Raw genomic sequence first — 16,360 nt, 5'->3', positions numbered from 1 at the left:
GAAAAAGCATTAGAACAAGTCCCAGCCCCTTTAGTGCTGGGGTTGACTAGAAGTGGAGTCAGTACAGATTCACACATTATCTGGGCACTGCAGATATCCAGTCAGCACCCAGATAGATAATGAGATATGTTGTGTAAAAAGACTACCAATTAACAGCAATTATTGTTAACTACTCATTAACTAATTAGTTTGCACCTAACTTTGAGCAACTTATATAGAATCTGGGGGCATGGGGGTAATTTTATAAAGTACTTTCACATGTATGTAGAAGCTGACTGAAACTGAATCAGCAGTTGAAATTTACTGCTTGTATTCGGCCAAAACCGAAACTGAAAACAGCACTTCCCTCCCCTCTGGCACTACCTCTTCTGCAAAGACTAGTCCTGACAGGCTGAACTGGCAACCTGTCTCATCCCCCCTGGAAGAGAGTGGGTGCTGTTGAACTGGCACCCCCAACCACCTGAAGGCTTTCCCCGGGTCTACCCTTAACTGCCCTAGTGGTCTAGTGGCCTCTTTGGGCAGGAGCTATCCTAGTCACTCCTTCCTCCACCGGTTCCTGCATAAAAATGGCTGCCAAGAGTTCCTATGGTGAGACCCATTCTCTCTTGGGGGAGGGGCCTCATCGGATGGGAGGACTTGGTATGGCAGTGGGTGGAGGAGGGGAGATTCAGTCTGGTGGGGGTGTTTCAGTTTCAGCTACAAATGCAATTGCATTTTCGGCTGAAACCCTAACTTGAATTTCGGGCTGGTTTCGGTGCAGAGATAAAACAAACAGGATAAACCAATTGGCTGATCTACCTTTCACTAATGGTTTCCATGGGTTGAGTTTTTATTTAGTTAAGGTGTAAGAGCTCGAGTGAGCTATCTGATTGTTCTCAAGACAGGCTGAACTACTATTCTAACAAGTCTAGTTATCTTTGTAATCATTCATAATGCTTGAAATATATCATGATATTCCCTCCTCATTTATTATGCTGGATATGATGTACATTTATGGTTGCTCCCTATATGGTATAAATGTATACAGCCATAGTTTAGCAAAAATTTGAGTAGGTCTTTTTGTGCTGTATGTTATATATATATACAGTATATATATAAACACAGGCATCTATGTTGACATTTTTTTATACAGATACATAGGTACCTATTTGGCTTTCCCTCCATCTCCGGCATCCAATTATAAAATTACCCCCATAGGGTTAATTTTATAACTACCTTAATTATCCCCCCTTTGACTAAACCACGATAGCGGTTATTAGTGCAGGGAGCTGCACTGAATGCTCTGCGCTGCTCCTGATACTCATAGAAACTCTATGAGCGTTGGGAGCAGCGTGGAGCATTCAGCACAGCTCCCTGCGCTAATAACTGCTATCATAGTTTAGGAGAAGGGGGGGGGGTGTTAGTGAAACACATGCAAGTATAAGAACATACAAATAGCCTTACTGGGTCATACCAATGGTCCATCTAGCCCCGCATCCCGTCTTCACAGAGGCCAATCCAGGTCACAAGTATGGGCAAAAACCCAAATAGTAGCAGCATTCCATGCTATCAATCCAAGGCAAGCAGTGGCTTCTCCCATGTCTGTCCCAACAGCAGGCTATGAACTTTTCCTCCAGGAACTTGTCCAAAGAACCCGATGTTCACTTACAAAATGGGGGGATCACCGCTAGGGGTGAGTAACCTTGAAAGAGACCTGGGAGTGATGGTAGACACATCATTGAAGGCGTCGGCGCAGTGCGCCACAGCCTCAAGGAAGGCAAACAAAATGTTGGGCATCATTAAGAAGGGTATCACAACCAGGACGAAGGAAGTCATCCTGCCACTGTATCGTGCAATGGTGTGCCCGCACCTGGAGTACTGTGTCCAGTACTGGTCGCCGTACCTCAAGAAGGACATGGCGGTACTTGAGAGAGTACAGAGAAGAGCAACTAAGCTAATAAAGGGTATGGAGGACCTCTCATATACTGACAGACTGAAAAAGCTGGGACTTTTCTCCCTGGAAAAGCGGAGACTTAGAGGAGACATGATAGAAACCTTCAAGATCATGAAGGGCATAGAAAGAGTAGACAGGGACAGATTTTTCAAATTATGGGGAACCACAAGTACAAGGGGGCACTCAGAGAAATTGAAAGGGGGAAGGTTTAGAACAAACGCCAGGAAGTTCTTTTTCACCCAGATGGTGGTGGATACATGGAACGTGTTACCGGAGGATGTCATAAGCAGGAGCACGCTACAGGGCTTCAAAGAAGGTTTGGATAGGTACCTGGAAGACAAAGGGATAGGGGTACAGATAGGAGTAGAGGTAGGTTATAGGGATAAGATTAGAGGATTAGAGGCAGTTACAAAATTAGTCAGGGACACTGTTCAGGCAATTAGGCCTGATGGGCCGCCGCGGGAGCGGACCGCTGGGCAAGATGGACCTCTGGTCTGCCTCAGCGGAGGCAACTTCTTATGTTCTTATGTTCTTAAACCTTTTTTAAAACCAGCTACATTAACCGCTCTTACCACTTGTGGGCTCATATCCCATGCTGCTCCTTGTGACTCTGGGCAAGTCCCTTAATTGACCACTATGAGGATCCTCCGTATTGCCGGTTTCAGCAATCGCGGTTTCGATTATTCACGGTTTTTGGCTTGCTGGCTCCTCCCCCCCCCCCCCAATTACGTCAGCTTGCATAGAGAAATCACTGATTCCAAGCGTTTACCGAGAAAATCACTGATTCCCAGCTCTTCTTCACCGTGTTTTTGCCTCTCCTTCAGGAACAGGTCAGGTCTCCCTCCATGTTATTTGCCGTTTCCCCATATTCACGATGGTTTTTAGTAGAAAACAGCGAATAACATATGAAAAAATTATTTGCGTTTTTTCTGTATTCGCGGATCTGTTAATCCCCTATCACAGCAAATATGGAGGGAGAAGTGTATTCATGCATTCTTTCACTTTTGAAAATCACCCATGAAAAGTATATACACAAATTTACAACAGCTCTGTGATGGAGATAATTTTTGTGTGTGTTAAACATGCACATTTATTTGAATTTGCAAAAGTATGTGCATAAATACTATCCCTTCCTTTAGGGTAAAGGGCCATGAATTTGCTAAACCACCTTCCTAGAGGAACGATAATCTTAGGGCTCCTTTTACTAAAGTGCGCTAGCGTTTTTAGCACGCACTGCAGATTAGCGCGCGCTGCCCCTGCGCTACGCGTATAAACTAATGCCAGCTCAATGGTGGCGTTAGCGTCTAGCGCGCATGCTAAAACCACTAGCACAGCTTAGTAAAAGGAGCCCTAAGTTTTCATACTTGGGTCAATGGAGAGATAAGCAACTTGTGCAGGGTCCCAAGGAGCTGCAGTGAGAATTTAACCCTGTTTCCCAGGCTCTCAGTCCACTGCACTAACCCTTAGGTTACTCCTCCACACATTTCAAAGATTTGATCTACTGCCTTTCTGTGGTACAACCAAAACGATCTACATGTATATTATATGCAGGTATTTTTCGCGTCCCTAGTGCATTTACAATCTAATAGCTGAATTTATAACCCTGTCATGACTAGATTGTAAGCTCTTTGGTGCAGGGACTGTCTCTATGTTTTGATGTAAAGCGCACATGTCCGGTAGCACTATAGAAATGATAAGTGGTAGCAGGAATAATAGTGGATAAACTTATACACATACAGGCTGCACAATATCATCTTACCCATGCTTTAGGTGGGCAGCTTTCTAGACGATCATTGCCACTGGAAAAATACTGCCTTGCCCATGGAATTGCCCTCTGTAATGTTAATGAAGAAGCCATAAATTTATATTGATTTTTTTTTTCCTTGCAAGCATCAATCATGTTTAAGTTTATTTGGGAGTCCTCATCTCATTAGAGGAAGCTGGTTAATTCCTGACTCTCATCAATCTGTTCTATTTATATGTCTGAGGAAGAGGAGCTTCCACAGAGAGTTATCACCATGACTCTAAGGTTATTACCTAAATGAGTAGAAATTTTGAAACTAGCGAGAGAGAAGAAATGAAATGGAAGTGTGATATGTCCAAATAGGATGTGTAAACACAAAAAAAAAAACAGTCAACACCCGCATGGTACGAACCAAAACCAGAAAGAAAGTGGGGAGGTAATTGTACACATCCACCTATGACAGTGTTGAGTTTCAAATCATTTATTCAATACAACACATCTATAATAATAAAACCCTAAGCGCGCATGCGCACTCCCACTTGCGTGTTCTGTGATCAGTAGGTCCCTGGCAGGTAGGAGTGCGCATGTGCGCCTAGGGTTCTGTTTTCCAGTATACGATGGTGCCCTCGACTCTGCCCTGATCCCCTCAGAAGCTCCCATATAATCGTCGTCACCTCCCGCTGCACCCGAAACCCCGTTGACCCTCCCACCCGACCCTCCCACCGTGAGATGACCACAAACCTCAAGCCTCCAGCAGCGTCCACAGCACTCCAAACACACTGCCTCGCGGCCCTCCACCGCCCCAATTTCCTCTGCCGCGTCCAAGATGACATCATCAGAGATGCGGCAGAGGAAATCAGGGCAGCAGAAGGCCACGAAGCAGCGCACCCAGAGCACTGCAGATGCTGCCGGAGTCGGGAGGCCCCTCAGTTGACTCACAATGGGAGGGTCAGTGGGGTCGGCTGCACGACGGTGGTAGTGGAGGGGGGGAAGATGGAAACATGCTTCTCAAGGATTATAATGCAAAAGTGGATGGGAGGGAGGCAGGCAGGCAGGCAGGCTGGCTTCGGAGGGTGGGGGTGGGACAAAGTCATAGGAAGGAGGCACTGGGAGCCACTAAGGACATAGGAAGGGGCACTGAAGGTACTAAGGACATAGGAGGCACTGAGGGCACTATGGACACAGGACAGAGGCACTGGGGGCACTAAGGACACGGGAAGGAGACTCTGGAGGCACTAAGGACATGGGAAGGGGACACTAAAGACACAGGACGGAAACAATGGGGCACTAAGGACACTGGACGAGGCACTGGGGGCAATAAGGACATGGGAAGGAGGCACTGGGGGCACTATGGACACAGGACGGAGGCACTGGGGCCACTAAGAACTTAGCAAGGGGTACTAAGGATATGGGAAGGAGGCACTAAAGACATAGGAAGTGGCACTAAGGACATAGGAAGGGGCACTGAGGGCACTAAGGATATAGGAAGGGACACTAAGGACATAGGAAGGATGCACTAAGGGCCCTAAGGACATAGTAGGCACTGGGGGCACTAAGGACATAGGATGGGACACTAAGGACATAGGAAGGAGGCACTGAGGGCACTAAGGACATAAGATGGGACACTATGAACATAGGAAGGGGGCCAAAGAGAGACAGGCAGGCATGGTGCAACAGAGAAATACAGGCAGGGGGCCAGGGAGACAGAGACAGAAAGAAAAATAGATAGGCAGGGGGCCAGAGAGAGACACAGACGGAAAGAATGACAGACAGATAGCGTCCAAGGAGAGAGAGACAAAGAAAAACCCCCCAGACAGACAGACATCTACTTTAGCACCCATTAATGTAATGGGCTTAAACATTAGTATATAAATAAATATCTATCAGTCCATATAACATATCCTTTCGGGATCCTTTCAGACTCTCTTGTACCCGACACGGTCCGTGTTTCGGCTATAATACTGAAGCCTGCGTCAGGGGTATAAGGAAACAATCTAAAATAATACATATATGACATAAATAAAAACATTTAAAAAAACATAAAAAAATAGTTGTATTTATTAATTTATTCCCCGCCTTTCCCAAGGCGGGTCACAATAAATATTAATAACAAGTTACTAGGAAAGCTGGCAGAAATGTGACATGAAAATTATAAAACCAACTGTTTAATGACATGGAAATGTTGTAAGCAATAAAAAAATGATAAGACTTTAAAGGAAATACTTATTAATAACAAAAGAGGCTAAATAACCAATAAAATCAATGATAAAACTTTAAAAAGCAGAATACTAAGACAAAAGAAAAACTTTCACTACGTTTTAAACATGGTGCATGGTTCTGCTAAAGTTATAGATACATGTGGTATAACCAGCATATATCGATTAAAATCTTTTGAATAAATGATTTGAAACTCAACACTGTCATAGGTTGATGTATACAGTGACCTCCCCACTTTTTTTTTTCTGGTTTTAAGTCTAAATAGGAAACATTTTGGTATGTTACCAACAAACACAAACTGAATTGAATTTATAACCCTATTCTGGAAACTTGCAAATGCACTAAGCAATATACATACTTAGTAATTAAACCTGAATGTAGATAAAAAACATTTTATCATGGCAAATACCACTTTTGCTGAAATTTCTCACCTGGGGGCAATTCAAGCAATTTCATGATTTTCCTCTTTAGTGCTTCTCTGAAACTACAGCATCTGGAAACTTTAATTAGTGCCTCAGTTCAAGAAAATAGAGAGGAAACATGGAAAACCTCTGGATAAGATGATCAACTTCTTTTCCTTTACAACTCTTACCTCCCCCCCCCTCCCCTTTTACTAAGCCGCAGTAGAGGTTTCTACCGTGGCCCGGAGCACTAAATGCTCCAATGCTCATAGGTTTGGTCGGAGGTTCGGTTTTTGGGCCTGTTCTTTTTAACATTTTTGTAAGTGATATTGCTGAACACCTGTTGGGTATAGGGTATAGGGAAAACCTGGACATGTCCTATTTTTAGAAGACCGAGTAGGTGCTTGGACGGACTTTCTAGAACCCAGTAGTTTGTCTGGGTTTTGGAAAGCCCCAACCTCCTGGCTGCATCTGGAGGGCCTCTGAGCATGTGTGGATGACATCACACACATCTGCGCATGCTCTGAGACCCTCCAGACATAGCCTGGAGGTCAGAAAACAAAGACATAGTGAGAGGTATGGCCAGTAGGACAAAGGAGGTAAGATGCCCCTGTATAAAACCCTGGTGAGACCTCATTTAAAATAGTGTGCACAATTCTGGAGACCGCACCTTCAAAAAAATATAAACAGGATGGAGTCAGTTCAGAGGAAGGCTACTAAAATGGTCGGTGGTCTTCATCATAAGGCGTATGGGGACAGACATAAAGATCTCAATATGTATACTTTGGAGGAAAGGTAGGTGAGGGAAGATATGATAGAGATGTTTAAGTTTGCTGCTCCTTGTGACCCTGAGCAAGTCACTTAATCCCCTCATTCCCCTAGATAGAGTTTGAGCCCACTGGGACAGTTAGGGAAATATGATAAAGTACCTGAATGTAAACCACTTAGGATATAAGTGGTATATAAATAATAAAATATAAATTATGTGGAATATATGCACATGAGGCGAGTTTCATTTGAAAGGAAGCTTTGGAATGAGAGGGCATAGGATGAAGTTAAGAGGTGATAGGCTCAGGAGTAATCTAAGAAAATATATATTTTTTTTTACTGAAAGCATTGTAGATGCTTGGAATAGTCTCTTGGTAGAGGTGTGGAGACAAAGACTGTGCCTGAATTCAAGAAAGTGTGGGACAGGCATGTAGGATATCTTAGGGAGAGGAGGAGATAGTGGATGCTGTGGATGGGCAGATTGGATGGGCCATTTGGCCTTTATTTGCTGTCATGCTTCTATTAATTCAGAAAAAGGAAAATGTGACCATTTTATTGCCACGCTAAAACTGGCGTCAGCCTGTGGGAAACCCCCATGTTAATAATAGCGCTGACCACTACTTAGCGCAGCTTAGTAAACGGGCCCCATAATTTTTATTCTTTTTTAAAAATTTTATTATTTATTTGTACAATTTTATAGAATTACCAAGCATAAACATCTTGTACAGAAAAGTGCGATCAAGAACCAAATTAACTTAATTTTTCAAAAATTGAAAAACACAGCAAAACATAAACATGAAAAATATATAAAGTAAACTCACTTGATCACACATTAGTCCTCATTAATTTAGATCCAAGATTTAAAGAGTAGAGCTAAGTTAATCAAAATATTTGTCAAAGAAAGCCGTATGTCTACTGCAGTACAGAGAACTAAACTTCATTAGGCGCAGCTATTCCTTTCTCAAGACGTTTCATTGAGAGGAAACTTATCAAATGAGATGGATCTGTAAAAATATACTTCAAAGAACAGTATCTGACTACACATTTTCTCAAAAAGAAAATACCCCCTATTTGAGTCACTCCAGGTTTCAAGATTAAGAATTCTCTTCTTTTTTGAGTCTCACTAGAGACATCAGGGGTTCATAGACAACGGCGCGAAAGACAAAGGCGCGCGCCGACAACTGAGCGCAAGACGGAGGCGCGCGCTGAAGAAAATTACAGTTTTTAGGGGCTCCGACGGGGGGTTTTGTTGGGGAACCCCCCCACTTTACTTAATAGACATCGCGCCGGCATTATGGTGGGTTTGGGGGGTTGTAACCCTCCACATTTTACTGTAAACTTAACTTTTTCCCTAAAAACAGGGAAAAAGTGAAGTTTTCAGTAAAATGTGGGGGGTTACAACCCCCCAAACCCCCCACAACGCGGCGCGATGTCTATTAAGTAAAGTGGGGGGTTCCCCGCCATGACCCCCTGTCGGAGCCCTAAAAACAATAATTTTGAGCAGCGCGCACTTCCGCGCTGCGCTCAATTGTCTGGGCACGCCTTTGTCCCGGTGCGCTTTTGACCTGACACCGACATTAGGAAATATCTGAATATGGTGTCTCAGGAAGTCTTTGGATCTATTTTTGAAGAAAAGTTTTAAGGTGACGGGTCAAAAGTGCGTGAGGACAAAGGTGTGCCGACAACCGAGCACAGACAACTGAGCGCAGGGCTTAATCGTGCCAAAGAAAAACTGTATTTTAAAGGGCTCTGCTTAATATGGATCGTGCTGCCTCACGCTGCCATGTTGGGGGGGGGTGTGGGGGGTGTAACCCCCCACATTATACTGAAACCTTAACTTTTTCCCTAAAAAACAGGGAAAAAGTTAAGTTTCCAGTATAATGAGGGGTTCCAATCCCCCAAACCCTCCATAACGCCAGCGCGATCTCTATTAAGTAAAGTGTGTGTGTGGGGGGGGGTTTTCTCCACCAACACCCCCTATCTGAGCCCTTTAAAATACGTTTTTTCTTTGGTGCGATTAAGTTCTGCGCTCAGTTGTCTGCGCGCCTTTGTCCTCACGCACTTTAGACTATGAACCAGTTTTAATATCCAATCCTTGTCTGGAGCCAGAGCCACAGACATCAAGAGAGTGGCTGGAACAGCCAATTCTCTATCCGATTGTTCCAATATGGCGGAAATGTCCAATGGTCTTTTCCGAGATTCCCCAACTTTTTCTTTTTCTTTGACTTGGGATTTAACAGGAAGATAATATACCCGTGTAAGAGGAGGTAAAGAGCTTTCAGGAATTTGCAATATTTCCATAAAGTAACGCTTCACCATTTCTCAAGAAGAAACTAATAAGATCTTAGGGAAATTTATAATTCTTAAATTGTTAGCTCAACTATTATTCTCAAGAGCTTCCAATTTCCTCCTTAAAATTATATTATCTTTAACCAGTAAATCTTGATTATTTTTTACTGATGTTAGCTCTTTACTTGTATTTTGTACCTCAATTTTTAACTGAGATATATCTTGTTTTATCAATTTTATTTCTCCTTTCTGTTCTTTAATCTCTTTATCCAAATTTTTAATTTGGGGATATAAGGAGTTTCCCAAATTCACTACCAAGTCCCATAATGCATCAAGAATGACTTCTAGGAGTTTGATTGCAGAAAAAGGATATGCTTGTGCTGTGAGAGACCGTTCTGAGTATTGATTTACCTCCATGAAGTCTTGTACTCCCTCAGCCTTAGTTGTCCCAGTCGCAGGTCCTACGAGAGTGAACAAGTCACTCTGGGATGTCTCAACCGGCAAGCCCTCTAACACATTGACCTCCGGAGATGAGAGGGCTGCCTCTTCGGGTGCTCTCTGGTCCCGTGGAGAGCTAGCTGCCTGCGGTAAAGGTTGATGGGGTGGTGTCCTTACGTCAGGGCTTAGGGTAACAACGAGCCCTGAGGTTTTCACCACTGCACTACTCCCCGGCAGTGTCCCAAGCGGGCTAGTCCCCGACGCTTCTTGCTCCTGTTGTAGACGCCGAAGAAGATCGTCAATCGTTACCGAGGGGGCAGTCGATCACCGGGAGGCGCCACCAGCGTTCCTTCCCTGTCTCTTCGGCATTTTTAGTCCAGGTAAAGCTGAAAATCAACAGCGTCATCATCGCAGCAAACATACAGCGGCCATCTTGGATCCAAATGCATCCATAATTTTTATTCTTATTCTATTCTAGTTCTGTCAACAATCTTAATTGTAGTTTTTGTTTAGCCTGCTTCTGAAAATTTTAGTTCTTATTCAGTTCTTATTCCAGTCACAAAGTCATGACAAATAAATCAGAGCTTCTTATTTCTTTTTTACTGAGTGGAAAACAGACACAATTCAAATTTTTATTCAGTTCTCCTTTGTAGTTCTTATTCAGTTCTTCAAGTATATATATATATATATATATATATTATATATATTTATATATGTAAACATTTTGTTCTTCTTAAGCCATTTTCATTAAGAAAAAATATTATTTATGGCTTTTATTCTCATTCGGACAGTCATTTTCTATTCCTATTCAGTTTTTGGTTTGAAAAAAATATCCAATTCAGTCAATATTCAGCTGGTAGTGGACAGTGTTTTTTTCTTCTGCCAGTGCTAGAATCAGAAATTTAATGCTAGGCCCTGTGCAGGCTTCAGCACTAGTTTCTTTTTGTTTGTTTTTATTAAGCCGGCTAGTGCATGACCAGTTAAGTTAATATTCAGATTTAACTGGTCATAGGTTAGTGCATACCCCCCCCCCCCCTTTTATCAAGCTTCACTAGAGGTTTTTAATGTGGGCCAGCAAGATACGTTCCTTGACGCTCATAGGAATTCAATGAGCGTTGGAACATTTATCATGTTGGCTCACGCTAAAATCTCTAGTGCAGCTTGATAAAAAGTCTGAATATTAGGACCTAACTGGACTCCACCCCATGGTATGCTCCCAACATAGCCAGCTTTAACGGGTCATTTTCAGTGAGGACGACTGGTTACGTGCTGTCGAGAATTACCTGATAGCCACAACCAAGTGAGTTAACTGGTCAGCAGCCATTTCCAGCCAGATAACTCACTTTGACTATCGACCAGAACATGTTTACTTCTAATTCTCATGAACTAATGGTCAAAAATTTTCATTCTGATTCTTAATCTTGCTAATGAAAATATCCCTAGTCAGAGCAGTAAAGAAAAGGCCCAGTGGTGAGTGGATTCTAACAAGGCTGGAAGACAGAGGGAATGGTCAAATGAATATCTTTATGAAATTCTATTAAACAACATCCAAAAAAGCTATTAATGCAAATTCTTAAAACATTTTATTGAATATCATACCATATATTTAAATATTTAATTTTATCAATAGTTAACAAACAATATCACATATCATACATACAACATACATTCGGAGCCCTCCCAATCTACACAAATCACTTAAATCATTTAAAACTCCTAAAATGTCCACATATATCACCCCTTTTGAATGGGTATATTTGAAACCAGCCAAAATAAAATTCTAGGGATAAATTGACAGAATGTAGCTTTGGAAATTTATCAGCTTGGAAGTAAGGTACAAATGGTAGCATGTAAAATAGGCATATATATGTGCATTTTATGAAGAAAGTGTAAATTACTAAGATGCCTACTTTCTACTTCAACCCTGCATACACACAGAGGCCCTGATTCCATAAAAGATTCTTAAAGTTAGGCACATAGATTGGCACTCTTAGCCGATCTAGCTGCCAAAAATAGGGCCCCTTTTACAAAGCTGCGGTAACAGCTGTTGCTGCTGCAATAATCACTCTGATGCCCACAGGGATTTAATGGACATCAGAGCATTTGCTACATGGCAGCCTCTACCACGGCTTTGTAAAAAGGGTGGTTAATTATTTAAAAATCCTTAATTGGTGCCGTTAATTGAAAATTGTAATTACATTGCAATTAAAAACAATCAATTAGATAGTAGGTGCCTACCACTTCCAGGTAGTTGCCTAGATCAAGGTGCTTACCATAAGAACATAAGAACATAAGAACATAAGAAGTTGCCTCCACTGGGTCAGACCGAGGTCCATCTCGCCCAGCGGTCCGCTCCCGCGGCGGCCCATCAGGTCCGTGACCTGTGAAGTGGTTTCTGCCTATTTCTATAAACTACCTCTAGTTATATCTGTACCCCTCTATCTCCTTATCCTCCAGGAACCTATCCAAACCCTCCTTGAACCCCTGTACAGAGTTCTGGCCTATCACATTCTCTGGAAGCGCGTTCCATGTGTCCACCACCCTCTGGGTAAAAAAGAACTTCCTAGCATTTGTTTTAAACCTGTCCCCTTTCAGTTTCTCTGAGTGACCCCTAGTGCTTGTGGCTCCCCACAGTTTGAAAAATCTGTCCTTATTCACTTTCTCTATGCCCTTAAGGATTTTGAAGGTTTCTATCATGTCCCCTCTAAGTCTCCTCTTCTCCAGGGAGAACAGCCCCAGCATTTTTAACCTGTCAGCGTATGAAAAATTTTCCATACCATTTATTAGTTTAGTCGCCCTCCTCTGCACTCCCTCGAGTATCGCCATGTCCTTCTTGAGGTACGGTGACCAGTATTGAACACAGTACTCCAGGTGCGGGCGCACCATTGCGCGATACAGCGGCATGATGACTTCCTTCGTCCTGGTTGTAATACCTTTTTTGATGATGCCCAGCATTCTGTTTGCTTTCTTTGAGGCTGTCGCACATTGCGCCGATGGTTTCAGTGATGTGTCGACCATCACCCCCAGGTCCCTTTCCAGGTTACTCACCCCTAGCAGTGTTCCCCCCATTTTGTAGCTGAACATCGGGTTCTTTTTCCCTACATGCATGACCTTGCATTTTTCTACGTTAAAACTCATTTGCCACTTTTTTGCCCAGTCTTCCAGTTTTGTTAGGTCCCTTTGCAGGTGCGGTTTGGGGGCAGATCATGGGCCTGTTTTGACTTAGGCAACGGTAGGCACCTAACTTAGGGGCACTCATTTAGGCCAAAAAAACCCTGAAGAAGGACACGGTACTACTCAAAAGGGTCCAGAGAAGAGCGACTAAGATGGTTAAGGGGTTGGAGGAGCTGCCGTACAGCGAAAGATTAGAGAAACTGGGCCTCTTCTCCCTTGAACAGAAGAGATTGAGAGGGAACATGATCGAAACATTCAAGGTACTGAAAGGGATAGACTTAGTAGATAAAGACAGGTTGTTCACCCTCTCCAAGGTAGGGAGAACGAGAGGGCACTCTCTAAAATTGAAAGGGGATAGATTCTGTACGAACATAAGGAAGTTCTTCTTCACCCAAAGAGTGGTAGAAAACTGGAACGCTCTTCCGGAGTCTGTCACAGGGGAACACATCCTCCAGAGATGCAAGACAAAGTTAGACAGGTTTCTGCTGAACAAGGACGTATTCTGGTAGGGCTAGTCTCAGTTAGGGCGCTGGTCTTTGACCAGAGGGCCGCCGTGTGAGTGGACTGCTGGGCATGATGGACCACTGGTCTGACCCAGCAGCAGCAATTCTTATATTCTTATGACATAAATAGCGTGAGCCAAAGGTTTCAACACCTACCGGCGCCTAAGACCATTTTAGTCGCCACTGGGCATGATTCTATAAATGGCATCTAACCTTTGATTGACAATTGCGCTTCACAGCTTCTACATTTTAGGCGCTATTATAGGGCCAGATTGCATAAAAGTACAAGACCACAGGAAACCATCCAATGTCATTCTTTACTGTCTATCTCAACATTAGTCCTTCTACATTAGCATTTTTCAATTCAAGGCTTGAGGGTCAATGGTTGTGCCCATTCATACTCTGATTCTTCCCTCCTTAAAGAATGACACAGGGATGGTTTCCTGTGGTTAGCTGCGGGTACAGGGACAAATTCTGTACCCATGTCAGTTTCTAAAGGACTCAGTCCCCTAATAAGAATCTTTTTTAGCATTATTATTTTTTTAGGTATTTATATACCGCCTATCAAGGTTATCTAGGCCAGTGATTCCCAACCCTGTCCTGGAGGAACACCAGGCCAATCGGGTTTTCAGGCTAGCCCTAATGAATATGCATGAGAGAGATTTGCATATGATGGAAGTGATAGGCATGCAAATTTGCTTCATGCATATTCATTAGGGCTAGCCTGAAAACCCGATTGGCCTGGTGTTCCTCCAGGACAGGGTTGGGAACCACAGATCTAGGCGATTTACAATCAGCTATTTAAGCATTTTCCCTTTCTGTCCCAGTGGGCTCACAATCTATCTAATGTACCTGGAACAATGGAGGGTTGAGTGACTTTCCCAGGGTCACAAGGAGCAGCGCAGGGTTTGAAACCACAATCTAGTTTTTCAAAATGCTTTTTACATCTGCTGAGACCCCATCAAATGGCTACTGCAGGTCATAGGCATATTTTGACAACTTAATTTTGGTGGGAGGCAAGGAGGTCAGATTTGTGGTGGTGGTGGGGGTGAACTTACTCTCCATTACTCCCACTGGCATGGATTAGTGGGAAGGGGGGGGGCATTTTTTCTGTCTCCCTTCACTCACTCATACCTTCATTCTTTCACACATAAACACATACCTACACTCTCTCCCCCTTCCCCTGATCACAGAACTCTTTTCCCCCTGACCATACAGCTCTCCTAAAAACTCTTGTCAAAAATATCTCTTGCAGTTGATCATTCAGCAGATTCTATTTTACAAAATGGGTAGCTTTTAAGAGTGAAAAGCCTCATTAACTTCCATCAGAACTATTTCAAGTATATAATTTTAAAAGCAAATTTAGCTTATTTAGTGGTACCAGTCTTCTTCTACGAGAGGATGCTGAAAGGTTCTCAGCCCAATCATCCAACTTTTATAAATTCTGAGTGTTCTATTGCCACTGTAGCTGAAAAGAGTATTATCTTATTTCATTAAATGCCTATTTGCAGAAAAAAATTCTATGTTTTTGACATTGTTTCAGATCATTGACTGAACCATTCTCTTCTTGGCTGGGCTGAGAACTTTTCAGTACCCCCTCGAATTATGATTTAGCTGTTTTATAACCCATTTCTGATACAGTATAATAAATTGATGTAAAACATCATTAGGCAAGCTATTAATATTAACAAAATCCATGACTGCTTGAAAGCCACAGCAGTCCAGCTGGATCCAAGAAGGGGGATGGAGATAATTCAGGCTCTCAGTCAGTCTGTCATTTGTGCTACACAGAAACAGAACTACAGATAAAGCTTTATTCCCTGGAGGGAGATTTAGAATCAAATAAATGAAGTCTGAACCAAAGCCTGGCTCTCATTGTGTATTTTTTTTTCTGGCTTTTAACTTCCTCTTTCTCAGACAGTAGTACATTAATTAAGATCTAAAACATCCTCCAGAGAGGCATGACATTCTGGATTTAGGCATAGTCAGCATAAGTGATTGCCTAGGGCAGTGTTTCTCAACTCGGTCTTGGAATATCCCCTTGCCAATCAGGTTTTCAGGATATCCACATTGAATTTGCATAAACTTGATTTGCATACACTGCCTCCATTATATGCAAATGTCTTTCATGCATATTCATTGTGGATATCTTGAAAAACTGACTGGCAAGGGGGGTACTCCAGGACCGAGTTGAGAAATACTGGCCTAGGGTGCCAAATGTTGAAAATGTCAAGTACCAAACAAGAGGTGGTGCTAAGTGTGATTCTATAATGGGCAGCTAACCTTTATAGAATTGCACTTAGCGCCATACTGGTTGGTGCTGATTTTTTAGGTGATGTATATAAAATCGGGCTCTTAATGTCCCTGCAATCCTTCATCTCTCTTTTTCTAGGTCTATCATGAAGTCCCTTTCTCTTGGCTTATACAAGATATTCTTCTACTTTGAATCCCTAGATCTTTTCTAGGCCTCAGAAGATTGTTAGAGAAACTTTTTTTTGTTTTTGCAATAGCGTGAGTGGATTTTGGGGGGTTAAGCCTGTGTACACATAGACACACACATGAAAAGTGCAAAGAACAACAACAACAACAACAACTCTGTATTAGTTCAGAAACCTGAGCCCTGCTGTTTCACAGGCCCATGGAAAGGAAAATAGTCTCTTAGTTCAAAGGCAGAAGACTTAAAAAGGGTTCTGTAGTGTATAGGGCTTCAGATACTGTTTGTGGCCAGTGGCTACCATGCCTCAAACAGAGGTTGCAACAGTCTTCCTCTAGTCAGGTATCATTGTCTACTCCCAGCTAGACCCCTGAACAAAGTCCACATATACTGTACAGGCTTCTTCACAACCCTTAGCTTCTCTGGGATTCTCCTCAACCTACAGCTAGGGAAGTTCTA

Source organism: Geotrypetes seraphini, chromosome 6 (genome assembly GCF_902459505.1).
Source record: "Geotrypetes seraphini chromosome 6, aGeoSer1.1, whole genome shotgun sequence".
In the NCBI taxonomy this organism is placed as follows: domain Eukaryota; kingdom Metazoa; phylum Chordata; class Amphibia; order Gymnophiona; family Dermophiidae; genus Geotrypetes; species Geotrypetes seraphini.
The sequence above is the reverse complement of the archived record's forward strand: the minus strand, read 5'-3'. Positions refer to the sequence as shown.